The sequence below is a fragment of the Ambystoma mexicanum genome, chromosome 4q (genome assembly GCF_040938575.1).
Source record: "Ambystoma mexicanum isolate Mex_15411 chromosome 4q, UKY_AmexF1_1, whole genome shotgun sequence".
Classification (NCBI taxonomy): Eukaryota; Metazoa; Chordata; class Amphibia; order Caudata; family Ambystomatidae; genus Ambystoma; species Ambystoma mexicanum.
Window position 1 is genome coordinate 563,941,410 of NC_090928.1, and position 27,962 is coordinate 563,969,371.

Sequence of the window (27,962 nt, forward strand, 5' to 3'; positions counted from 1 at the left end):
TTATATACTTACTATTTGAATTTTTGTGGTTGTATGCAGTTTTTTCATGACATGGGTAGTTGGAGCAACATTATTTTTCAATCACTGTGATAAAAGAAAAAATCACATGTTATTGTAAGTAGTTTATAATGAGTATTGCATTGCATAGTAGACATTTCTGTATGTTGTCAACCTTCTTAGTTAGTACTTTAGAAGTACTATAGTTCAAACCAGTGTACTGTGCAATTTGCTCAGTTCCTGTGCGTATTGATTAAATCATTGGGTTTGGGGGAAAAAAATCCATGCTGGATAAAAAAAAAAACCTTTGTACCTTTCTACGTTGTGGTACAATATATTTATCTCATTGAGTTTAGTAGGAGGAATTGAATATGTGTATGGTTTTTGATTTGGAAGTGGTGGTATTATTGTTGCAATTAGATAACAGTTGGTGTATTCTATTTGTTTATTTCTTTTTCCATTTTAGTAAAATGTATCTATCCGTTGCTATGCGTAGGAAATCGTTTAAATCTTCCCATGCATATTCTGCACAACTTAATGTCACAAACCAAGTGGGTGGGCCAAGGTTTCTTATCATACAACGTACATCTTTGTGATGTCGGAACCAGTATTTTTTGTACCACGCATGTTTGCTAAAAGATTTGTAATGCTTGACTGTAAAACCTAATTTTCTTGCACTTCTTGTAGTAATTGCATAGCTGTCATATTTTGAAAATGGGTACCTGATTTCAATGTGTGTGCAACTCCGTAGCATATAGTTGCTAGTTCACTTTCAAAGAGAAGGTGGAATATGTATTCCACGTTTTGTCTGATTCTGGGTCTTCAGAATACATTTGTAAAGTGAAGTAATCTGATGCTGTTATTTATGTGGGTCTATCATCGTACCTTGCTCCTTTCCCAGTAGGAAAGAGTGGAGGAAAGTCATGTACTTCTATACTTTTTTCCCATATGCTGATTGGAGATCCTTTGGCTTGTCACATTTGGTATGTTTCAAGTGCATCATCTATAGAGTTTAATGGATGCATTTTATAATGGTCTAAAATATTGGATTCTCTAGCAGGATCTAGAAGTTGAAATTGACCAGTTTCTGATGACTCTCAAATTATTTCAGTGGTTTCCCTCATGTTTTCTTCAATATTAATTTCTCTGTAGTATCCATTGTTGTCTTTTAGATATTTCTGGGCTTGTTTAACTTTATGTAAGTCCACGAGTTGTTGCCAAATGTTTTTGTCTTTTGTAGGTACGCCATTTACTAAGATAATTAAAGATTGATCTATTGGACGTTGCACTCCCAGTGTATGTACATTTTCTTTGAGATCTAATGGGAAATAAACTACTTTGCCACAAATACCTTTCAGTAATTCAGAGGGAGGTAGTTTTGTTGTTTTTGGTTGAAGGCGTATTATTGCTTGAAATGGGTGCACTGTTTGAATTATGATGCTCTCATATAGGTTGAGTTGTTGCAGGTGTTTTGGTAATGGGAATAATTCCAAGTTATTTGTGATAGCACGTGAAGGTGTTTGGTTGTGGTCAAGTTTTGCAGTGCAGTAACTGCAAAGCATTAAGGGGTCAGTAATCTCGTATTTGTTTTCTGCTATAAGATAGAGAGCTAATTGGAACCATTTGGAATTTTCATTGTCTTCTATTTTGTACGTTATGTCTACAGTATTTTTATAAAAAAAGTCCTGCGGCAACACACACACAAATGGTTTGGTACTTCAGCAGAAGTACTTTTAAACTTTAGTATTTCCTTTTTGTATGTGTTTAATAGAAGGTTGCTATCTGTACAGTTGTTGCTAGTCTGTTGTAAACCTATTGCATTTTGTAAGTGGCTTTCAGTTCCAAAATATTTTCTATGGATATGTTCTATTTCTTTGAGTATTTGTTTGGCTGTACCATGTAGAAGATTGTTATTTAAATTGGCTAGTGCTAAAACAAGACTTTTGGCATAGTACAGTTTATGGACCAGATTTCTTATAGTTGAATGATGTGTTGATATCATTTTGGTATGATTGAAGGTGCTTTTGGAAATTGGTCCAGAAATGCAGGCCAATGAATGTCCTTGTAGTCCTGTATATTTTCACACTGGACAGGAGTCCATATTTTGTAGTAGTTTCATTTTAAATTAGTCTTTGCCTTTGACATACTGATTGAGGAAGTGGCGTAAAGATTGAAAATATTTTTTGGCAATGTTACACATTGATGTGCACGGCCATTTGTAGATTGGATGTATTGGTTCAGTGGAATGGCCAGTTGATACTGAGTTTTCTGGGGATATTTTTGTGAGCAGAATTTCTTTTTCAATAATGGTATTATTACGTTTTTCATACCCTCGTCAACTGCTATGTATGGCAATTGGGTTTAGTTTTTTTTTGTTTGCTTCTACATTTAAAAAATGGTTCTGTGCTCGTGGTGTGACTATATTTACTTCCACAGATGTTTGTGAAGCTATCTTTGTTGATATTCCATTTATTGAGAAGTCGTTTTTTGTAGTTTACTACTTAGTTGTGTTAGTGGTTTCATTCTGTTTAAAACTAAAAGAAATAATTTTCTTTTGAGAAGGATTGCACTGTCACGAGAGCTTGTAGGATTCATTTTCTACAGTAGGTTTTAAGGGTTGTGGGTGATGTTTCTCCTGTTTTTATAAGGTTCTGAAGGACTCTGTGGCGGAACATTTTTTGTAAAATAATTTTTCTGGTATGCTTACTTGCTGCGACATCAAGATTTATAGGTTCAGTGTTAGCACTAGTGGTAGCTGCAGTCTTGTTAATCACTTTCTGTTTCATTTTACATTTTGAAAGATGAGGCAAAGTTTCTGTACTGGAAGCTTGTTTTGTTTCACTTAATGACTGTATTAGCGTTTTGTTTGAATTTTGTACTCATTCTGATAGAGGTGGATGCTTATTTTATAGAGTTTTAGTTTGATTTTGTTTACTTTTGTGTTGCTTTCTACGGAGTTTGTTTTTGGTAGGCATTCCTTGGCCTCGGTTGGAGAAAAAAAAATGTGGGTTGGGATCTTGTGCAGTGTATGTATGCTTTATGCATGAGTGTCTGAGTGTGATTGTAAAGACGTATGTAGAGGTGTGTGATTGTGCAATGAGCTGCTACATCAGGTTCAGAAGGCTATTATTGTATTTGTGTGTAACTATATTGGTGTTCAGATTACAATAAAAAATATGGAGTTGGTGAGGGGAAGCACTAATACTGAATCTAATGTTGCAGGGTTAATACAATTGTTTGTTCTAGGATACCATAATTCTACAGTGTTTGAGTAACAGTTAGAACATTATGGCAGTATTGCACTTACTTTTTTGGATGGAAAGAGTCGTTTTCTTCTGAGTTCTCCTTCATACTTCAGACGCTGCTGCTTTTCAGGGGAGTGGTCTACACTGCAACTGTGAAAGAAAGAAGTTAGTAAATATGTGTGTTAATAGCACTGTTGTTAATGTAGACATGGATGTCTTTGTTTTTGAAGTAGTAGTGCTTTCTTATAACTGTGAATAGCATGTACATGTACTTTCCTTTGCCTATGTGCATTCTGTATATTTCATTTAGAATCTGTTAGTTGAATGTGCTTTAGAAATTAATACAACAGTAAGCGCACAGAGCACAGGTGGTGTTATTGGATGTTAGGAGATAGAAGAAATAATTATATGCTTTGTTTGTTATTTTTACAGGGTAAATGGCAGGAACTAAATGGAAAAGTATGCAATGTATGCATTTGTGAATATGTGGGAAATAAAGCAGAAGGATTTAATGGGGTCAGCAGTTTAATACTCATTAGGTCATTACCAAAGTACTGGGTGATTCTGTGATAAAGTAAGGGTTGCAAGGAAGGATCTGGTGCTTGTGTTGCAGACTGAAGGGAAGGGGGACATGTTGTATGTCTTGCTTTACAACACTGTACAAAGTTGTAGATGATGTCATAGACATGACTGCACCTGTGCATAGTTGAATGCTGTTGTAAATTCCAGAATGGAATGGGCAACCAGCTGGAATGAGAGAGCTGTCTAGATTGGAAGAACAGTTGTAGAGGCAGTGGTGTTGCTACAGCTGGGAGCCATTAAAATGATATTGGCTATCTGTGTGCATAAATAAAAATGCATGTACTAATCCTGGCTGCGTGTCATTTTATAACACACTAGAAAGCCTTTTTCCATAATTATTCTGTTATTTCTCCCATCGTTTAACATTAAATTACACTTTGTTAGGTAGCTGTGTGTGTTGTGTCTGATTACTATTAAAATCATTTGTAAAGGAAGTGGAAATGATAGAATGAATGTTAAATATGCAGAATGTATAGAACAGAAACTGTATGTACATCTTATGCACTATAATGCATTAAATGCTATTATGGTTGAAATGTGGATAAATAGATGGCAGTGGTTACAGAAATGATAGAATGAATGAAGAACATAACAGTTTGCACATTACAGTTAATAATATGGGTAAATAAAAATGTGGAGAGCAGACAACTTTGCAAGTGACACTTGATACCTGGCATATGGGAGAAATGACAGTAAGCTTGTTTTACAGGTTATACAGGGTAAGTGGCAGTTACTCTGTTTATATGCATTAAAATACAATAGATGTACATGTACTGTGTGGAAAATATTCATACCTGTAGTTTGTGTTCATGCATGTGGATTTGCATGAATCTGCAAGTAGAAATGTTGGAGAGTTTATTAGTAGTTGTTGTAGGTGCTTTGCAGTCACAGCCCAATTATACTCAGTGTGATCAACAGTACATCTAAAGTACTGAATTGTGATGATGAAGTTAGATTTAGAGGTCTTGGATGTGATTGGTGGATGGTTGTGTGACTGCTTAATAGTAGCCAATGAGGGAATGGTGCAGAGAGTAAAGTGGAAAGGGTAGAAGGGCTAGCTCAGTGTTACGCGCTCCGTGGACACCGCGCTGTTCGTGGAGAGGGCATGCCACATCCAGGGTTTCTCAGCAAATCCAGCATGGAAAGGGGAATGCAGGGATTAGCCAATCAGGTGTTGAGGTTCTGCTTTGTATTGAGAGAGGCTGTGTGTAGTGAAGATGGCAGAGGTGGAGAAAGTCAGGGTGTTGGTGCTTGGAGATATGTTTGTGAATGGTTTGGAGCAGTATGCAAAATGTAGGAATGCGGGAAACAATGTTGATATAAAAGGAGTGGAGGTGGTGTGGAGCACTGTGCCTGGTTTCAAATTGCAACTAATGGTAGAGGTTTGTCAAGATATGGCTAGGGTTAACAGTCCACATGTGGTTGTCCTACACTGTGGTCCTTTGCATTTGGGTAATGTAAGTGCCCCTACTTTGTTGGCAGATTTGCAAAACTTGGTTCAGGCAGAAATGAAACTACTTCCAAATGCCAAGATATTTTTTTCTGGTTTGATACATAGGGCAATATGGGACAATAGTCCTGCTTTTTTGTCCTCAGCAAAATGTTTCTAGGTGGTTAATCAACCGAGGCATGTTTGCGTTTATGAGTAGGGCTGGCATGTTCTTTTGCAACAATGACAACATTGACTCTGGTAATGTTGAATACTTTAAAGAAGATGGCATGTCTTTATCTTTTATGGGAAATGCCATGCTGTTTTGGAACATAGGGTTGCTTTGGAGAAGCTAATGTGAAGATTTTTGGGGGAAAATAAGGAAAAAAACTAAATAAATATAAAATAAAAGGTGTTTCTGAAGCATCTGCAAAAAAAACCAAAAAAAGGGTCTTTTCAGAGTCAACCTCAAAGGGGAAATAGGGCACACTATTTAAATTTTAATTCCCCATGCTCAGATTTTACGATTTGTCTGCGGACACGCGCATTACATACAGGGATTTTGAGGCTGAGAGGCATGCAAATGGGATTTAGCAGAGCAAAGGATTGGACAATATGGTTCACTGGGTGTGATGTGTGAGCAGAGACTTTGTCAGAATGTCTTTTTCCTGAGAGGAGAGCATATAGCTATGGCTGTGTGTTACAGAAAGCAGATTGTCTGGATTTTGGCAGATTTGTGGATAAATTGGTTGGAGGTGCATGCAGATTGCTGTGGAATGGCTGTACATCTTGGATTCCCTCATGTGGAAGTGCTTATGACTGTGCACAAGGCCCCCTTCCTGTTTGCACCTTCAGCCTCACTATTTCACCAACAGGGCTGGAGCCCTGCTACACGAGATCCAGCAGCGCTGCCTGCCTCCGAGGCCTGCACGCTGCAGGGCAGCTAGATGCTGCATCCTCAAGCAGCCGTGCTCGCTGCATCCAGCAAACCAGCAGATGCTGTTGCTGGCCTTCCCCACAAGATCCTGCAACCCCATGTGGCACCTATGAAGGCCACTGCTATCGAGGTACGAACCAGCTGTACCCCCCACCACCTCAAGGAGCCATTAGCCTTTCATCCAACTCCTAAATTGGCCGCCGCACTATGGTGCTTCATTTTGTTTATTTTGGTTGCCTAGCAACCTGCCCTCCGTCGCACTGATAGGCCTGCTAGGCGAACCAGAGGCGGAAGCCGGCCCACCTAACCTAAGGCCCACTGTGCACAAGGCCCCCTTCCTGTCTTCACCTTCAGCCTCACTATTTCACTAACAGGACTGGAGCCCTCCTACACGAGATCCAGCAGCGCTCCCTGCCTCCGAGGCCCGCACGCTGCAGGGGCAGCTAGATGCTGCATCCTCAAGCAGCCGTGCTCGCTGCATCCAGCAAACCAGCGGATGCTGTTGCTGGCCTTCCCCACAAGATCCTGCAACCCCATGTGGCACCTATGAAGGCCACTGCTATCGAGGTACGACCCAGCTGTACCCCCCCACCACCTCGAGGAGCCATTAGCCATTCATCCGACTCCTAAAATGGCTGCCGCACTACGGTGCTTCATTTTGTTTATTTTGGTTGCCTAGCAACCTGCCTTCCGTCGCACTGATAGACCTGCTAGGCGAACCGGAGGTGGAAGCCGACCCACCTAACCTAAGGCCCACTGTGCATAAGGCCCCCTTCCTGTCTGCAACTTCAGCCTCACTATTTCACCAACAGGGCTGGAGCCCTGCTACATGAGATCCAGCAGCGCTGCCTGCCTCCGAGGCCTGCACGCTGCAGGAGCAGCTAGACGCTGCATCCTCAAGCAGCCGTGCTTGCTGCATCCAGCAAACCAGCGGATGCTGTTGCTGGCCTTCCCCACAAGATCCTGCAACCCCATGTGGCACCTATGAAGGCCACTGCTATCGAGGTACGACCCAGCTGTATCCCCCACCACCTCGAGGAGCCATTAGCCTTTCATCCGACTCCTAAAATGGCCGCTGCAATACGGTGCTTCGTTTTGTTTATTTTGGTTGCCTAGCAACCTGTCCTCCGTCGCACTGATAGGCCTGCTAGGCGAACCGGAGGCGGAAGCTGGCCCACCTAACCTAAGGCCCACTGTGCACAAGACCCCCTTCCTGTCTGCACCTGTCCATACCGGCAGAACAGTGCAAGACACTCATCACCACATTTGAACTATCGCTCCTTTTCCAGATACAATCAGCCTTGGACAACATCCTCATTTGAGCGCCATGCTAAGGACTACCAGGTACGCCTCACGCATGAGCATATCATGCCTCAAAACTTTATGCTCATAGCATTGTGAATCAATAATACCCAAGCTATCTTCACATAATCTCTTACTTAGGCGACCCCTCTGTGCTGCCCGCACACACTGTCTGAGTATTGTACCCTTATACCCAGCCACGCTGCGAAACTAGGTGGACCCAGATGTTCAACTGTGCCTACAAGTACACTTTGACTGACCTGTGATTCTTGCACCTAGACTCAAATGCCTACATCCCACATGCCACACCTAGCCTAACGCCAACCTTGTATCCAGGTAAACCTCGCTAGCCAATTGCACATGCCACTTTAGCCTGCCTGCAAATTTCGAATTTAGGTGAACCCTTGCTGGTCATTCCATTGCTTGTACATGCCACTTTAGCCTGTCTGCAAATTTCGAATTTAGGTGAACCCTTGCTGGTCATGTTATTGCTTGTACATGCCACTTTAGCCTGTCAGAAAATTTCAAATTTAGGTGAACCCTTGCTGGTCATTTTATTGCTTGTACATGCCACTTTAGCCTGTCTGCAAATTTTGAATTTAGGTGAACCCTTGCTGGTCATTTTATTGCTTGTACATGCCACTTTAGCCTGTCTGCAAATTTCAAATTTAGGTGAACCCTTGCTGGTCATTTTATTGCTTGTACATGCCACTTTAGCCTGTCTGCAAATTTCGAATTTAGGTGAACCCTTGCTGGTCATTTTATTTCTTGCACATGCCACTTTAGCAGCCTAACTGCAACTTCGAATCTAGGTGAACCCTGCTGATCAATTGCATTGTACTGCTTGCACAGGCTACTCTAGCCTGACAGTGAATCCTGTATTTAGATTACCCCCTACTGCTCAGACTGCACAAGCCTCTCTTAGCCCATTGTCTATTCTGACTTCAGGTAATATTACTGCTCAACGGTGTCTTAGCCAATGATGCGCCCTTTAAAAATATTGCATCTAGACTACTCCCGTATTTGCATTCTGAACCCTGCACTCAACCACACAGTTCAGACCAGATCTAGTCAGCACACCAACACATAATTTGATACAGGCTCCCCCGCCTACAGCACCCATACCAACAATGCACACACCCCTGTGCATCCTGCTCCCCACCTCCTACACAACAAGTATCATACACATCCTGCTCCTAGTACTAGCAACGTACCAATACCACACCACTCACTACAACACCATGTCACTACCTCTCAACCACGTTAACAAACCCTGGCCAACTGACTGCCACCTGCAACGCCAGACACAAAACACTCTACCTTGCAATACCCTCGAGAGGAACGGCAGACTCCGCTCAAGACTTGCAAAACTCTATGAACCAATGGCTAGAACCCTGGCATCCTCTAACAAACGAACAAAAAAACACTGGCCCACTCCGACCACCACCAACAGCCCCCCCTCCAAGACCCAAACTACAGCTAGTCCCACCTTACCAAGATAAACAAACCTAGCCTCAAGGGCGGCATAATAAACTTTAGATCACTAGTTGCACACGCTACAGAGATAGCAGGCATCATCCACTCTGAACAGCTAGACCTCCTAGCAGTCAACGAATCTTGGCTACACGCCGCAGCAGGACCCGCCCTCTCACTGGCCATACCAAACAGATACACCATATTGCGATCAGACAGAACCGATACTCGAGGTGGAAGCATTGCACTCATAATGAGAAACAATCTACCTTGCAGACTAGTGCCATCCCCGGTCATCAACTCATGTGAGCTCATGATAGCCAAACTAAACATAAATAACACCCAGACTCTCACAATATACTTGATCTATAGACCTCCAGGCCCCATTGGGACCTTTGAAGATGACATATCAAATATCATCTCGAATAATCTAAAAAACTCCTCTCAAGTCCTACTACTAGGCGACTTGAACTTAGGTTATAACGACCCCAAAGACACAGATGCATCTAATGTGGCTAGTATCCTAGTGGAACAAGGATTTACCCAAAGAGTGCTCACCCCCTCACACAACAAAGGTAGAACCTTGGACTGGGTAGCAGACTACAACTGCAACGCCGCGATAGCCTCCGTGTCCCCCCAGATTTGGACAGATCACCACCTCATAACCTTTACCCTAACTGCCGCCAAACCCAGCCTGGCACCCACACCTCTAGCTCCGTCCATTCCTACCCGGAACAAAATAAACATCACCTGTGACAAACTGCTACCCCTCATACTCCCTACACTCAATGCTATCCCGGAAAACCTGGACCCCGAAACTATGGTTAAGGAATTTAACCACATCATGACCACATCTCTAGACTCTATTGCACCACTCAAACTTAGACAAAGCAAACCCAAAGCCCATCTGAATTCATGGTACACCCATACCTAAAATCATTGCGCAAACAAAAAAGGCACTGTGAGACATCCTGGCAAGCACAACCTTCTGACGAAAACAAAGCCAACCTCTGCTCCATCACAGCCCTATACAAAAAAGAAATCATCCTAGCTAAACGCGAAACTTACAACGCTGGAATTGCCCAAGCCAATTCCAGCATGAAAGAACTCTTTGTGATCCTCAAAGAGCTAGAAGCGCCCATCCCGGTGCCAGACAGCTGCATGAAAGACCAACTCTGGTGCCAACAAAGTCACTACCCTTCCAACAAAAATAGCCAAGGAAAAAGCCACACTCGCTGGCAACAAACCCATTAGCGTCAACCTAGAACAACTAAGTAACTCTACCAATCACCCCAGATTTAAATTTTCCAAAGTCACCATAAAAGAAACAGAAAATACCATACTATCTCTCAAACCCACCAACTCTCAAGGAGACCTATGCCCCGCTCAACTTCTAAAGGATGCAGCCAGAGATCTGGCCCCCTTTATCACGAAACGTATTAACTCATCCTTCTCCACCAATACCATCCCATCCAACCTCAAAGAATCATGGGTGCTTCCTCTACTGAAAAAGCATTCCCTAGACCTACTAATACCCACCAATTACCGTCCGATTACTACAGTGCCGTTTCTCCTAAAGATCTTAGATAAAATGGCATACTCCCAGATACAAAAATACTTGGAAACCAACTCTCTACTAGGAACTAGGCAATCAGGCTCCCGGCCCCAACATGGGACAGAAACAGCCCTCATAGACCTCAAGTCACAGATAGATGAACTCCGGGATGAAGGGAAATCAGCCCTCTTTCTGCTCCTGGATTTATCAGCTGCCTTCGACCTGGTCGACCACAGGGTCCTATGCAGCCACCTGGACTCGGCAGCTCATTTCTCCGAAGAAGCCATAGCATGGATACAATCATTCCTAACCAACAGGACTATGAGAGTCTTCTCTCCTATGGCAGCAGCCAACCCCATCCCCATAACTTGCGGAGTGCCCCAGGGATCTTGCATCTCACCCACCCTCTACAATGTCTTTACCAAGCCCTTGTTCGATAATCTGGACCTTCTGAGTGTCACCTACACTAACTATGCAGATGACACTCAGATTCTCCTACCGCTTACCGGTGATTACGACAAGGATTTGGCCTTGGTGAATAGGATATAGCTCATCATCCAGACATGGATGGCCACCCACGGTCTATGCCTGAGTGATGACAAAACAGAGATCATCATGCTGGGCACTCCCTCGACCCTCAAAAAACTCAGCCCCGAATACTCAGTATTCAACATAGACAATAATATTATTACTGTCGCCAAGGACGTCAAAACTCTGGGTTTCTATCTGGACTCCACTCTCTCCTTCAACAAGCAGGTCAATGCCTTGGCCTCGGCCACGGCATATACATGTAAGTTGATTAGAGCAGGCAAGGCCTTCCTGTTACAGGACAGTTGCATCACCCTAGCCAGAGCCCTCATCTTATCCAGGTTAGACTACTGCAACGCGCTATACATAGGAGCCAATAAACAAACCATCAAAAAAATACAACTCCTACAAAATAATGCGCTGAGAGCAGCCCTAGGAATCCCCAAGAGAGAACATATCTCTAATACCAGAAGAGCCAACAACTGGCTCTCCACTCATGACAAAATAAAACTAAAAACTGCCTCCCTCACCCACAAATGCTTGAACAATGCAGCACCCGCTACCTATCCGACAGAATTACTTTGAAGCCTACCACAAGAATCACCAGACTCGCCAACACCAACCACCTCTGGGTCCCCAGATACAAATGTGCCAAAATCGGAGGCAGCAGCTTTCAGGTCAAGGCAGCACTCCTATGGAACTCACTACCATCCCCTCTAAGAATCGATCAATTCTATCACAAGTTCCGTCAGAGCAGCACTTGTTGGCTCAAAGATGCAGACATCTAGGCATATACCTTGTTGACTTTGCCCGGCACCTCTCTCTACACCGCATGCATCAACCACTGTGTAAAACTATGCATGCCTTCAATGTACCTGCCTGTATATATCGTAACTTTATTGTGCCCACATGTAACCAAGCGGCACCTGCACACAAATGTATTTTACATGTTGTAACCAAGCTCTGAATATCCCTATGCCTTGCGCCTGAATACCCTCGGGTGTGGAGCGCATTAGAAATAATAAACTAAACTAAACTAAACTAAACTTATGATGGTGCGTATGCATGAACTTCGAGCAACAGTTCGCCCTTGCAATCCAAGTAACGAGTATGTGAACTCTAGTTGTGATGTCACTTAGCCCACTACCATTACATGGTTAACTCCTATATTGTCGTAACTTTGATCTATCAATGCCAAACAAATGTAGACTCGCAATTCTATACATCACTTGCAATTTGGGGAAATCATAGTGGTCTCCTTATGTTTATTTCATGTACAGCCATGAAGCAATATTTCTTTGTGTCCCAAATATAATGGAATGCATAGTCGTTCAATATTTTTCAGTGTCTAAGTAACGTGTACTGGCAACAATGCCATTGGATACTATATTTGTCTTTGTCAACTAAGGTTTAATACACTTATTTTGTTCATTTAAAAACAGTTTGTATCTTTCTCTTTCACAGGTGGTAGAGGCTGGTGGCCTATCATTTGTTTACATGGTGGCTTCAAGGGAGACTTGGACACTGTGTTCGGCGTGTAATACCTGCCTGTGTCGTTGGTGCCATTAGAGAAAGTTTCCCCAGTGACAGCGGTCAGTACAGGGGATTTTCCCTCACTGTGCTGCAACCAGAACTTTTTAATGTGTAGTACATTTGTGCCATCAAAATCAGCAACAAAATAAAGCACAACAGAACTTTCATCAATTGTTGTTTCAATGTTTCCATGAATCCATTCAGCAGTGTTCTGGCCCTTTCTGCATTCTGTGATTGTGTCTCTGACTCTGTCATTTTGCCAATCTGTCAAACTAAGAATTTATTAATTTAAATCTTAAATAATTGCATATTTGCAAACAAAACACAGACAACAACACATACAAATATGAGCATATAAAGGGAAAATGAAGTAAACAAAAAAACAGCAGTATTACCAAACAATCTTCATACCCTAACTGATTATATTCATGCACAGAAATGATTGCTCTGCTTCAAGTCTATAAATATAGTACTTTTTGAATTTTTAGTTCCTGACTGTTACTGGTCTACATATGTCAGTAAAGGAAAAAAGAGGAAGCCAGACATGTGATGTCATCAGTGATGTCATCAATGACATTTGTGATGTCATCTTATGTCATGGGTGTTAGTCTTAGTAGTGCACAGTGGTGGCGCGAGATATGGTTGCTTAGGTTACCATAACTGGCAAATTTTAAGGGGTTTTCAGTTTTACTTGGAACCACAACGTCCCTTTAACAAAGTTGTTGTCACTGAATTTCATAGGTTTTTAGTAGCGCAACTTAACCATAATGTCACTTTATCAACGTTTTTTTTTACTGAATATATATATATATATATATATATGATAGGGGAGCAATAGCCGCCATATAGTTGAGTTGGACTCCCATAGGAACCCCTCAAAATTCTATTGTTAATAACTTAATTTAATTTAAGCAATGGATTTGACTGACATTTATGAAGGGATTAAAAAACTGCAGGCCTCACAGACTGTAAAGTTTTGTAAAGATTTGTTAAAAATTGAGAAAGTTATTAAGCATCCCCAAAACAATATTCCAAAAGTGTGGCCTTCTTCCCATTCATTTTTCCATAGAGAAACAAGGTCAATTTTTGCCGCTAGACAGATTTGGACCAGGTCTGAAATAACTTGGGCACAAAGCGTTGACTCGCGATCCATTCATAGTTTGGGGTTATTCCATGCAGTATTTATCTAAATATTTGATGTAGAAGGGGTGCCCTTCTCAAAAACAGATAGCTATATCTCAGGGATTTACCTGAATCTGTGATTTTTTGGAACTGAAATTACTGCCATCTAGTTTTTCTCTCGATGCAAGAGATATCCGCAGCTATCGCCCAGGATATAGGAAAATAAAATGCAGGAAAAAAGCTATTTGCAGGTCAAAAACATGCAAATGCCATCTGGTTAGAGGTGGGGGGTGGCTATAAGGCAATGCGTGAAATAGGGAGTAGGTGGAGGTCTAAGGACTGACATTACAAAGATTTCTATAGCCTCGGCTATAGCCTCGAATAGCTGACATCTCATAGAAAACTGCAGCACAGAAACAGTGTTTGTTGTGGCCGAAAAGGGAGAGGGAACGGGAGGTGAGGAGGCCGTCTGAGGAGTGGGGGAACTGGCATAGATGAGAGGGGCACTTGGTGAGGGCCTGGGAATGCAGAAAAGCATTGTTTTCTTTTTCGGCCATTCTACTGATATTCACGGCTATATCCGGGGCTAAGAAGGACTACATATACCCACGAGTAAGGGTAGCTCTGTGCCTGCAGCTATACATTTTGGAGTGTCAGTGTTTCATTTCTTCATAAAAGTTATTTTATGGGTACAGTGACGTTGGGTATGAAAAATCACTGGCCATAGCCATAAGCCTACCGTGTCACTGACCAAGGCCATGGTCAGGGACACGGTAGGGATTTGGGAGTCTTATCTATTTTGGCTGTGTGCTTTCAGAATTTGGTATATTAAAGAGTGTGGAAATAAAACAGTAGAAAATAGTTAGAAAGAATGTATGCAAAAAGGAGCCACCCTGGTCTAGTTGTATATGCCCTATACACTGTATTTTGTTCTGTGTATTGTCACTCATGCTATTATATCTTGTGCCTATTGAATGTTTCCTTACCTAGTATACTAGTATACTGTCATGTATTATTATCTGCTTTGTTTAACTTCAGCTACGTTACATTACTTCATGTGCTATGTTATACTGTTTTGATCTTTTAAGTGCTATTGTATTTTAAAACCTGAAGTCAAACCCTCCCTTAATTACAATTCATAAGGCGGTTATAATAAAAGTCAATGAACTGTAGATGTGGGTATACGCTATGTTTTTTGTTATTATTTTATTGTATTTGTGTATTTATATTTGATATGTAGTGCTTAAAAGGACTGTTTTGGGGGTACACTGAGTGTAGTATACTAGCATATTTGGAATACTGTTTTGATGTTATGAAGGAACACTCCATTTCCTTTATCAGTGAGGTGTACTCCATCATGTCTATAGAAATTGGCTGTGTAGAACTGTATGTTGTTGTTTGAAATCTATAATTGGTTGTGGTCGCTCATGAATGCTAAAACTACTTTTAACATTTCCCCATGATTTCTCAATGTTACCATTAAATCTGGTGGTCCATCTCCATTTTTGCATCTGAATCAAATTAGAAAAGATAAAGATGGAGTGCGGAAATAGTTCCATTAGATCTCCTATGTCTTGTTTGATCATTAAAGTAAGGGATATACCTTGTACATTCTCCACAATGAATTAGTATGACATCTGTCTAACCTGTACTTCTCAGACTGAACAATTTTGGAAAAACTTGGAATCAATGCATTCTCCACATTCCAAACAATGTAATTGGAAAATCTCTGAAACCAAGGTCCATTTTAATATTTTGTTTCTTACAAAAATCCAGTAACCAAAACAGCCATCTTTCTCCAATCAGCCACATAGTTTTCAAACCAGCCATGATATCTGCAGTCTTTCTCTGTTTTCAGGAAAATGATTCCTCATTTGAATTTCTAGTGGTTTGTGTGAGCAGGGTATGTATGATGTGTGTGTTTTGTAGTTTGTAATTGGTTGATGGTACAGTTGTAATTATCTGCGGCTATACAGCAGCCAACCAGTGTGCAGCGTTGCTTCCCGGATGTGCTCCCCTGTGCAGCCACGGCTATAATAGGGCAAATGGAACGTCATGTGTTTGTGAACGCAGCTATCCAACATTTTGGGTGGAGTAGCATCATAGATGCATTGAGTGTTTTGGGGGATTGGGAGAGGCCGGTGGAGTGGAAAAGCACCATGGGGAGTGGAGGGGAACTGGCATGTGTGTTAGAGACACTTGTTTGGAGTTTGGGGAGTGGAAATACATTTTTTAATTCAGTTTTGTGAGAATAACTGCAGCTAACAGCAAACGTTCATTAAGGTCTTTTCTATAACCGCATATACAAATAGCATGTGGTAGGCACGTCAATGATTTACACCATTTTATCAGTTGTGTTCATAGGCGTTGTTATATTTATAGCTGCGTCTATAAACAGATATTTTCTCTGCAATAATCATATTGTTATGTGGATTATACAACAAAGAATTTTATCTGGGTTTGTTATTTTGTGTACTTAGGTGTTGTCTTGTTTTATTTGATGTTTTGAAGGTTGGCTTTGTTTGGTTTTTAGTTTGTAGAAAATGCATGTGTAGCCACGCTACAGGTAAGTTTTGCCGCGTTAAATATCCTTGTCTATTAGTGATTCTGGGCAGGGTTTTGTATTTGTTTCTGTGTCCCTAATTCGCTGGTGTTAATGTTGAAAATGTGTACTTCTCTGTGATAGGTTGAAGTGATTATGTGGCAGCCATTTTATTATTTTTCTTACAATATAGTCTTCTTTTTCTTGTTTTGCTTTTGGAAAGTATGAAACTCCCCATTTTGTCTACTTTTCTCATTTTGACTGCAGAACTCAGTTCATCTTACCTGTGACAACATATGATTGTCATTAATCAGTTGTTTGTCATTGGTTTCTTGAAACATTTATTTGATAATATGTTGATAATGGGTTTTTGTGATTTGTTGTATCTTACTGTATTTTTTAACAATGAAGTGGTACTGATGTGTATGTAGAACATTTGTGGGGACATGTTGTCTATTAGGAAGGACAATCTAGTTTAGTGAGGTATGTCATATAGAATCATATTTCTTGTCCACTGCTTTGCTGCTCTCTGCCCCAACTTTCATTGCTAGGCGGACGACACTCAGCAACTTTTTAGGCTCTCTTCGGCCACCTTTTCTCCTTCTCTCATCTCTGACTGTCTGTCTGCTATCCAGGAGTGGTATGCTGCCAATGATCTCTGCCTTAATGCCAGTAAGACTGAGATTGTCCCCATCGGCACACCTGCTCCCTTCTTTCCTGTCGCTCTCTGGCCGGCCTCTCTTTGCCTTCTTCCTTCTCCCACCTGTGAAACCTTGGAGTCATCTTCGACTCCACTCTCTCCTTCTCTCCTCACATCTCTGACATCTCTAAGAAGTCACACTACAAGCTGCACCTCCTCAGAGGTATTTTTCCTTTTCACTCCTTCCCCCAGAAGCCCGCTGTCTCCAGAGCTCTGGTTCTCTCTAGGCTGGACTACTGCAACAGCCTCTTTCTAAATGTGCCTGCTTCTACCTTAGCCCTCTGTAACTCATCCAGAACAAGATTACAAGCCTTGTCCTTGGCCTCAAGCCAGCACAAGGCCTTCTGGGGACTGGGGCCTCAATACCTCCAAATCTCTCTTTCTAAATATCTTCCTTCTCGAGCTCTTCGCTCATCCGCCTTTATCTCCCTCAGGGTCAGTCGCTTCTCCAAGCAACGAGTTGGTGGTCGATCTCTTTCTTCTGCTGGGTCCTCCCTCTGGAACAGCTTCCCTGCCTCCCTGAAACTTGAGAAGAATGATCTCTGGTTCCAGAAGCACCTCAAGACCTTCCTCTTTGCTTCTGCTTTCTCTCCTCCTCTCCCCTGCTGAACTTGTGACTGAAACTGCACTGGTCACCTGCCTACCCTCTGATCTTGGGCCCAGGTCTCCACCCCTGCCAGCTGCACACCTGCACTGCTTCCCGGGCAACCCCTGCACTTGGGGGCTGTTTCTGTATCTCTACAGTCCCCACCAGTTCTTGACACTATGTCTGCACTTACCCCTGCCACTAGCTGGCCGCACTTTTACCTACTGTTTTTATTTATTGTATTTATTTTTTACTGTTGATCCTATGTACTGCACTGCCCCTTCCACTTACCCTAAGTTTCCCTTCCCCCTCCCCTGCACTTGCGCGATCTCAATTTCACCTGGCCTAGTAAGATCGTTGTCTCTGTCTTCCCGCTGTTCCCCCTCCCTTGCCTCATCACGCTTTGAAACATTTGTGTACAGGCACATTATAAATGCCATACCACATCATATCATATCTGCATTCAAAATAACAAAATGATCACAGAGCATTAGAGATGTATTTACAATGCTTTTATAATGATTTATGGTGTGTATTGAAGTGCTTTTTGCACTGATCTGAACATGTGTGCATTGTTTTTATTTTGCTGGAGTGGGGTATTATAAAAATGTGTGTGCTATAAAAAGATTGTTTCTGCTGAAGTTTGTTACTGTGTGGTTATCTCTAAGAGAAAATATTGTCTTCATCTGTTTGTTGTTTTGTGAAACATAAGTGTTTAATTTCATTGAACATATGTTTGATTGGTTTTATTTTTAAGTGAACATTCGTAAAGAATATATTAGTTGTGCAAATTTCTATTATGTGAAAAAAGAAATGGAATTGATTTTTTTGGTGCAAATTGTCCCAATAAATGCAGGCAGATTATGGGTTCAGCATGGCAATTTTAGTGCACAAATTAGAGGTTGTACAATTTTGGGATGGTTTATTGGAATGTTCTTGTTACTCTAGTGCTATTTGATTAAGAAATACTGGCAACTGTCAATTGCAGTTTAATGGGCACACTGGTTCTTCCGTGGAGACAAGGTGAATATTTAACATGCCCATAGTTGCAGGTCAAACTAACGTGAGGTCTTTAATAAGGAGCCTGGGGCATTACCTGATGCAGGAATGCTCCCCTGGCTCTAGACTTATTGCTATTAGGACTGTGGCCCATTAGACTGAAGAAGTAATGGGCCCTCATTCCGAGGTTGGTGATAACTAGCACCAATACCAGTACCGCCACCGACTTGGTGGTATGGAGACTTACCGGTCCAGTCCGACCTTGGCGGGACCAGTAAGTCCCCATTTGTAAAGCCATTTCCATTTGAATCCCATAGGGCTCAATGGGAAGGCGTCAATAACGGTACCGTAAATTGCGGTACCGTTACTGACCCTGGTATCCCTTTGCGGGTCCCGTCCTTAACGCCTAGTAAAACCAGGCGTTAAGGGAGGGGCACGCAAAGGGACCTCGGAATAGGGCGCAAAGGGATTACCGGCACTGGTGTCATGACCCCCATAGTGTCTTTATTTGGTTGGAAGACACACTAGCATTTTGCAACTTAAAAATATTTCTGCCATGGAATGGGATACGAGGTTTGTTCACCTTTTCAGTGTTTGCTATTTAATACAGGAAGCGGCCATGTGCATACTTTGAGAACTCATTATGTTTTAGGCAATTTTTCTTATCTTGTCCATGCCTTGGGAGAACTTTAATCAATTCTGCATGAGGGATACCACCAACAGTTAATGAACCCTCGACTTTGACAGCAATGTCAACTACACATGATCCAGTTTTAACGACTGCCAATATATAAGTTATGAAAGGTATCTGGGATCTATGCCACCAATGGGTAGATGTGGGAGGTGGTGCAAACACTTACAAGAATTGGAAATGATGATCCTATGCTTTTAAAGGATCTGATTTTTGAATAGTATAAAAAAACGTATTGCAATGTTTGAGTTGTATTCTACTAAAGACCTGATATTTTGTACATATCTTGTCGATGCTCCTTTATAAGTCTCAAGTGTAACTAGTGTACATTGAGGTAAAAATTAAACACAATATAGAAGATGTTTGGAAATAACTTGATCTGTATTTGTTTGTAGAAGAATGATTTGACACAAGTGAGGAAATGTATGTCTGTCGACACTGTGCTTGGTATTATAATCAAATGATTATTCCTGCAAGAAGTGTTTTCAACGACATGGTAGTGCCTGATATCTATGTGTGCTTTAAAAAAAATACATGTTTGAAGTGATTGCCTTGCAAACTGTTCATCCTAAAATTACTGTTAGATTGCAAACAAAGATGTCAAACGTTCCTAATAAATTATTAGTGCAAGGTGCTGGAGTTGTGAATTTACCTGTCAATTTGGAAGAAAATGTCAACACTCTAGGAGTGAGGTGTGACATTGTTTGGATTAGTAAATTGTGTTGCTAAAAAATACACAAATATTTGGCAACAGCTTATAGATCTTGGGAAATTAAAAAAACACATTGGCATTTCTATTGGAGCACAATGATTTATAAAAGGCAAAGTGACTGTATCAGACTTGTCTATGCTTGATGTTCAGTTAACAAACAAAAGAAATTATTTTGGTGTCTTAAATTCTAATGACATGGGTTGAATGTAAGTGTTTGGATCCATTTTCCTTCTGATAGTATGTTTGCAATTGCTCCTAACACACCCAATGGAAATATTCTGGAACACTTTCTGGACCGACAAACGTAAGAGTTTGCCGGTAGGGTCATGAAACTCCCAGCAGGCCTGATCTTACAGGACTTTCGGCCACTACCAGCAGTGTTTTAACTGAAGCACTGGCACTGTTAGCAATGATGCTTGTGCTTTGGTGACTACATACCCATGGAGTTCTATTTGACTCCACGGGAATGGTGATTTACCGTTTCCACCACCTGCTATGATATCCTGGTGGCACCGAGAAGTCAGGTGGTGGAAACAGTGTTACGGCCTTGCCGGTAACTCACCGCAGGATTTGACAAGCAATCCTGTAATGAAGCCTAGAGTCTTGAAATAAATGACCACTGGAGCACTCCGTTCAAAGAGTTATCAGAAATGCTAGAGAGGTGGGTTTTCATGAAGTGTCTACAGATGTGCTGCTCCTATTTCCAGCAGTACTATGTGCATGAGCGAGAGCCTTTTGCAGGTTTTTTTTTTTTCTGATGCAATGCATCTGCTGGAAGTCTTCATCCAGTCTAATAGTCTCTTTATGCGGTTGCAAGATACTCCAGCATTTTGCAACTGAAAGCAGAAAAAAAAGATGTCTGCCATGGAACAAAAATATGAAGTCCATTCACTCTTTCGATGGTGGCCATTTAAAACAGTAAAATAAAATGAAACAAAGAAGATGACCACCATGGAACGACAGAATGGACTACATATAGCGTCTTTTCCCTTTCCATGGCAACTATTAAAAAAGATAGAAAAAAACAAAAGAAATAGCCGCCATGGAAAGGTAGTACATGTAGTCCCTTCTCTCTTTCCATGGCAGCCACTGGGAGAACGAACAGCAAGGGACGTAGTGGTGACTGGTCCCTTGTCAGGCTGCTAAGGACCCAGTGAGGGCTAATCAGATTGTTTGTAAAAATCTGATTACCCCTTGTCCGGTAGTAATTGTACTTTAAACTGTCTACTTGGATAACATAGAAAAATTAACACATTCAAGATATAGTGGAAAAGCAAAACTGTAACATGATCTGATTACCTGTTAAAAAGAGACGTGAAGTCGTGTAGCTATGTCGATGCAGCTTTCAAAATGATTGGGCCTTTCCTCGACCTGGCTACAGCTACATGCAGGTGTGCCTTTTCATTGATTTAGGCGATTGGTCAATAATTTAGGTACTAACATGTCATTATGCTTGATCTTTCCCGTGCATACGTAAAACAAATTCTTGTTCTCTATATCATGTAACAATGGTTATATCCCCCTCCCAAACATCTGTTTCCTGTTTTCTGTCATTGCTTTTTGACTCTTGATGGGTAAACTTATTTGTAAGCCATCAGGAACTTTTAAAAGCAGTACCTTAATTTATCAATTTCTTCGTCCTATACCTTTGTCCTTTGTCTTGTGCTTTGTCTTTTTTTGTTATTTTAGCATGTTATTTTTAAGTTTTTTGATATTAAGTTATTTTAGCTGTATTTTTACAGTATTTATTTTTCCTCTATGGGCCTGCATTTCAAAATGAGTACAACCAGCAGTGAGAATGAGGTGGTGTGGGTGGCTTCAGTTTTACCACTACAGAAGAAGCAATGTGCACAATATTAAGTTCCAGCAGTCGGCAATATTTCCATGCAAAGCACCAGCACAGCAAAAAGGAGATCGAGGAGGTCATGTGTAATTTCTGCAGTAAGGTTTTGATGCCATCAGTGATGTGATATTTGATGTCATCATTGTGGTGATAGGCTGCCGTTCAGGCCCGGCTCCAGGAATTTTCAATTAATCAGGTGGGCCTACATTCCATTGGGTGTGGGTCGAGGAGTACCCTAAACAAAGTGCTGGCGTTGATACAGATTTCATAGATCCGTGATCTAGCAAACAATGTCTTCACGGATATGCAAAAATACATTTGCACCCCTCTATGAAAAACAGTACATAGCAAAAGCGAAGCAAGGGAAATAATGTTGCAACAGCAATCTACCTATCTTCCCATCCCATCTGCTCTCTTCTTTCTGTTATATCTGATCCTCCTTCACCTTTCACCATCCAGTCACCTTCCCTCAGCTGCCCTAACCACCGTTCCCATTTACTTCCCCTCCCACCTATTCACACCAGCATACAGCATGCCTTTCCTGGCCCGGCTCGGTAGAATTGAGGGTGATGCCTCCTCCTCTAAGAGAACTGAGCAAGGAGGCCCCCACTTGTTGTACCATCTCAGATGGTTTCCGCCCAACAATACCTTCCTGAGCACTGTGGCTACTCCCAGCAGACCCTGGAGGAGATGTTTGTGCTCCCTCCATCTGGAGATTTCCTGGTGGGCCTCTGCGCCTTAGGGTTCTTTTGTATTTTATTTTCACATTTTCTCATAGGAAAAGGGTTGGGATTGCTCAAAATGTGCAATATGGGGCCACTTTGAAAATTAAATTATTTCCAGGGCCTCTTTTGGTTCCCAGTCCACCCCTGGATATACCCTCCACCCCAGAATACTGAAGCAAGGAATATGAGATTTTGTTGCCTACAAAATTACATTTATTTCAAACTTCTTTTCATTTCAAGAACAGCACATACATGTCCAATCAATACAGGTGGTCTTGTTGATCTTAACAAAATTTCGAGCACACCAACATATATTCCAATAACATACACATGCATACAATCCTCCCTTCACCCACCCATTCCACAACCACCCCCTCCTTTCCAAAAGAACTCCACTGTAGTCCCATTCTGAAAGTCTCCCATCAATGGTTCATGTCGAAAATGACATTTTAAACACAAAAAGTTATTTTTTATTCTTGAATTTTTCCAGCACATTTTAATAGAATTGACAGTGCTAGGGCTGTAAGGGCTGCATCAGAGTGCTAGTTGAGGGGATTGTGGCATCCTGGTATCACTCCTGATGGGGAGTGCCCCTGTACATCATTGTCTGGTACATACTGTTTACATGTTGGTTATAATATGCAATTGTCCATGATGACTATTTGTTTCATATGTTTACTTTGATTTGCTATTGAATGACACAATTTTGTTCAATAAATGTGGCCTGGATATTTTCAACATTAGATATGTGTGTGTCCTAATGCCTGTGCTGCCCATCTATCAAACCATGAGTGAGGCTTTTTGGAGTAGCTTATAATGCAAACTTAATCACTTCAAGTGGCACCTAATTTTAACAGGTAAGGCATGGTGAAATTAAACAATATCCCCTGGATCACACGCTTTGGTCAAGTGGTAAAGCCATAATTTAAGCCTAACCTGAAATCTAGATACTGGACCACAGATCTTCCAAGCTCAAGTAGGTACACATATGTGTTGAAATTTGGCTTTGAATACCTAAAATGATACTACATTTTATACAGATTACTTTAAAAATTAAAGTTACATGATTAACCAACCTGACAATGTATTCATGAGAAACATGTTAATGAAAAGATTAAGTGGACATTTTGTTTTGAATCCTAAATTGCACAGAGCAGAATTCTCCTGTTTGCACTTTTTTGCAAAAGGGGCCATTCATTCATTTTAATTGTTTCCACTAAGTACTGGAAAACAGGCGAAAATCGCCTTTGCTCTTTACTTTACCACTACGTGTCTGAAAAGTGTAAATCACTTCCACAATTAACGATTGTGAGAGTCATCCACAATGGATTCCTTTGGACTCTGCCCGCTTTCACCAGGTGTAAAATTCAGGCAAATCCCATAGGAATCCATTGGTTTTCCCCCAATGTAAACATACATGCTTGTGGAATACCAATCGGATTAGGCAGGGGTCCTGTTTAAGTCCGATCTACTCTCCAACTTCACCTGTCAAATCATATACAATCCTGCAGCTCATAAAACGTCAAGCTAGATGCATTTAGTGCCACTTCTTCCACTCCGCTTGACGTGGAAAATGATCCCCTATGACTGTAGCTTTATTTTCCCCATCCTGAATGGAAGTCTGGAAGCTCTAGCATAGCAATTAATGAGAACCTACAAAAAAATCTCATACAATCACAAAGTGAAATGAAATGCATGACAAGGTTGTTTCACACAGCTTGTTCTGTATCCTCTTGATTACTAATCACCCAACAAGAAAAGTGCCAAAGCAATGTTCACTGCCTTTTTAGTTTTTCTCATCTCTAATCACTTCCTGTTGTAAATAATCTGCCTCTGAGACATGCTAAAAACATACGACCTCACTGGTAGGGCCTGTTTAGACCTGCTGTTTGTATTTGAGGGGAGAGAGTAGAGCAGGGGGCATTGACATTTGTCCCTTGTCCAAATGTTAAATCCACCTCTGATTGCAGTCTTTAGAAAATATTGAAATTCTGCTTTTTAGTTATAAAAGATGTACACCTTTTATTCTTTGCCCGCAACATTATAGAAAACGCTCTTCTTTTTTGTTATTTTACAGGTGTTCATGTTTCATTTCCGGCACTGCCTAAACACCCATCATTTACATCATACTTTCCAAACATATCCCACAACACACATGACATATTCAGTTTGCTTGCCAACCTAGCATTGTCATTTTCAGGTAGGACCTTGTTGGACCAGCTCAGTGAGGTACAGCTTGATTCCCTAGGAGTAGCAAGCAAGATACCCACATCTGGGCATATACACATTCACTTAGGGAGACCAACGGAAGCCAACATGGATTGGCAAAGCCAACATCTTGGGCTTTTGATTAGTCATGGATAGGCATTTGCTAGGCACTGCCATAAAGGCCTGGCAATAAGATGGGCACAGCTGGAAAATGGTGCCAGTAACTGGGCATATGATGGCATTGCCTGCCAAATGTCTGCTAACACCTATATGCAATTCAAAACTGCTGGCTTTGTGATTGCTTGTTTAAGACAGGACTTCAGTGCAGGTCACAGGGGTATTGACAAATATTTTGCTTATAAAATCAATTGGCTGAAGACACATTAAGAGAATGTTACTACACCAGGAGCTCATGTACAGAGGCAATTAAATAATTAAACACTCAAGAAAATGCCTAGATATAATACTGGCAGGCCATATACAGCAACACATTTGGTGTTACATTGTGACAGAGCGTGCTCAAAGAGTTCTAGAAAGGTTAGGTTTTGGTGGTGCGGCATTAAAATAGCCATGGCTAGTCATTAGGTGGTAAATGACCAGACACACCCATAGGATGTGTGTTTCTCCTCACATTTTACTGCCATCCTATCTGTGTTCCACACCATGCGTTCTGGTTGTACGTAATAGGTAAAAAGTCTCTTAACAATTAGAACCACTGTCATTGCTCTGGCCAGCCTTCCATACCATTGTTTGCATGTCAGCCTTGGCCCTTTCACTAATGTCAGAAGCCCTTCCCAAACTGCTAACCCACAGGGCCCAAACATTCATGTGGTTGCTTGTGTTCCAGTGCAGATGGAACATAGCCTAGCAACTGAGATTGAACTGCACCACTTGGTGCAGCACCAAAAGTCGTTTGCTTATGGCTTGTCGCCTTCTCTAATTGCACAGACATGCTATGGAATTGTGGCAAGGGATGTTGCGCAGAGCAAGGTAGTGTAGTGGTAACGTTTAACTCAAAGCCTTGCATCTATCACGTTTTGATTTTACTACACTCTCCCCTCCAGAATAAAATGTTTGTTACTACCAACCTCATCTTTTCACTTATACTCAAATAGTTAATGCAGCAGAATACATACTTTGACTGTAAATTGTAAGGGCCCCCAGTCAGTTGACGCACCTTCTTCAGAAGTCTGTGTTCAAGCAAGTTTACCTGTCATTTATTGTCCGATATAGTTAACCATTTTATTAAGCATGATGTGAAAAAACACTGTATTTTCACAAATAACAAACATACTTTTAAATGGTTTGAGAAAATAGCTGTAGGCAGCCTACTTGAATAAGTGTGCTACCTCACTTAAAGGTGTTAATGGCCCTTCATCTCCCTGGTCATTTGTACTTTCACGGCTGTGGGGCATGAATAATTGTCCATGGCAAGAAAACAAATCCTGGCCAGGCCTCCTGCAAATCAGCCTCTCAGAATGAGGTCTCTGAGGTTGCTGCTGAATGTCTAGAGTGACATCCACCCCCCACTCCCTCTTTTACCAGTGGTGTATAACACCACTGACAAGGCCTCCTTTCCAGGGGGGGGCAGAGGCTGGCTCTGGGGGGGGCCTGGCCCCCCTGAGCCTTTGCTGGAACGGGGCCTGCTGCTGTTAGGCAGAATCATATGCAGTACCCTTTGGGAACACCGCACACAATTAAGACTACAAGTGACAGTACACATTCTCCTTTGGTACAAGCCTGTACTACACAGTAAAGTGGTAGCAATGGCTGAGCAGCCAGTCTTATCTCAAGAGTAAATTAAGCAGTACCAATAGTTACACAAAGGACAGCAATTACTATGGTTCAAACACACACTGACTCAAGGTTTCTGAGTAAAAGAATATACATTTATTTACACATCAGTTGTAAAACAATTCACCAAAGTAAAGCAGTAGACACATCACACTCTTAATACAATACACCACACCCAATAGATTCTGGACTAGTTAAGCTCAAAATGAAGTGTGAGCAAAATGTCAATCCAGCAATTTAAAAGGGAGGGAAAGACAAGATTAGACAAAAGTTGAGCAGCACCAACAAGTAAGTAAGCCGGGCAATCTAGAAAAAAGAACTACAGTGAGGAAATCAAATCAAGAGGCCTGTGCCAAAGTCAATGGACCAAAGTCTTTGCAGAGGATCACACAGTTCAGGGTAGTTCGCGGTTAAGTCTTTGCCAAGAGTTCAGAATGAAGTTGGTCGGACAAAAAGTTAGTTTAAAGAATAGAGAAGGACTTGGCGGAAGGTTTCAAACACTTTCAGCGCGATCGGACGGAACGAACAACCGGATTTGAAAAGTACTTTAAATGAAGAAGAAGGCTGTAGCTGAGGCAGACGTTCATGGCAGGTCCTGCAGGCTCACAGTTCCTGAAGCGACTGTCAGACTGACACGAAGTAGGAAGACTGGAGGGTCCTGCACTGCCCAGGGAAGAAACCAGCAGCAGAGCAAAGCGACAAATAAAAAGTGCGCTCCTTAAAACCCAAGCAGGGTCCGGTCCTCCTGGCTATCCGGTTCACTGTAGCTGTGCACAGCAAATTCGACCAGAAGTTTGGTGAACTGGTTGGTCCCACCAGCTCAAGGGGAGAAGATTCATTTGCAGATCTTCCCTGTTGTCGAAGTTTGACGATTCGGACCTGCAGCAGGGCTTCACCGGAGGTTCAGTCATGGTAGAGGTCCTCTTCTGTCAGCTTTTCTTCGGTTCTCTCAATCCAGTGGCGACTCTGCCTTCTCAGTCCCAGAGACCTGCTTTGTATGCAGTTTTCCCCCATTCAGATAGCCTGGCTGTCAATCACACACCTGGTTTGGCACGCGGATTAAAATACGAGAAAGATCTTTACAAAAATAAATGGCGAATAAACCCAGCTGGAACCAAATAAAAGTAAATGGGGTCCAGCGGGTTTAAGTTTGAGGCTACTAACTTAGCCTAAAAGAGTACCAAGGCTATTTAAATGGACCGTGGTGGGAGAAATAGGGTAGATACCACTGCCACCAGCCAAATATAAAGAAAGGGGAACAAAATATTGTTCCACAAGAAACAGAAAAAAAGGGGTAACTATTAGGGGTAACTATTAACTATTAACCCTTTCCAGAACTCTATTTCAGATAGTTTGTACTGGGTCTGTCAATTTAAAAAGACTAATAAAGTCAATGGCAACTTTACATGTTCTGGGAGACAGTAGTCAGTCCCAGAAAATGGAGCCTGAGTTGGGAAGT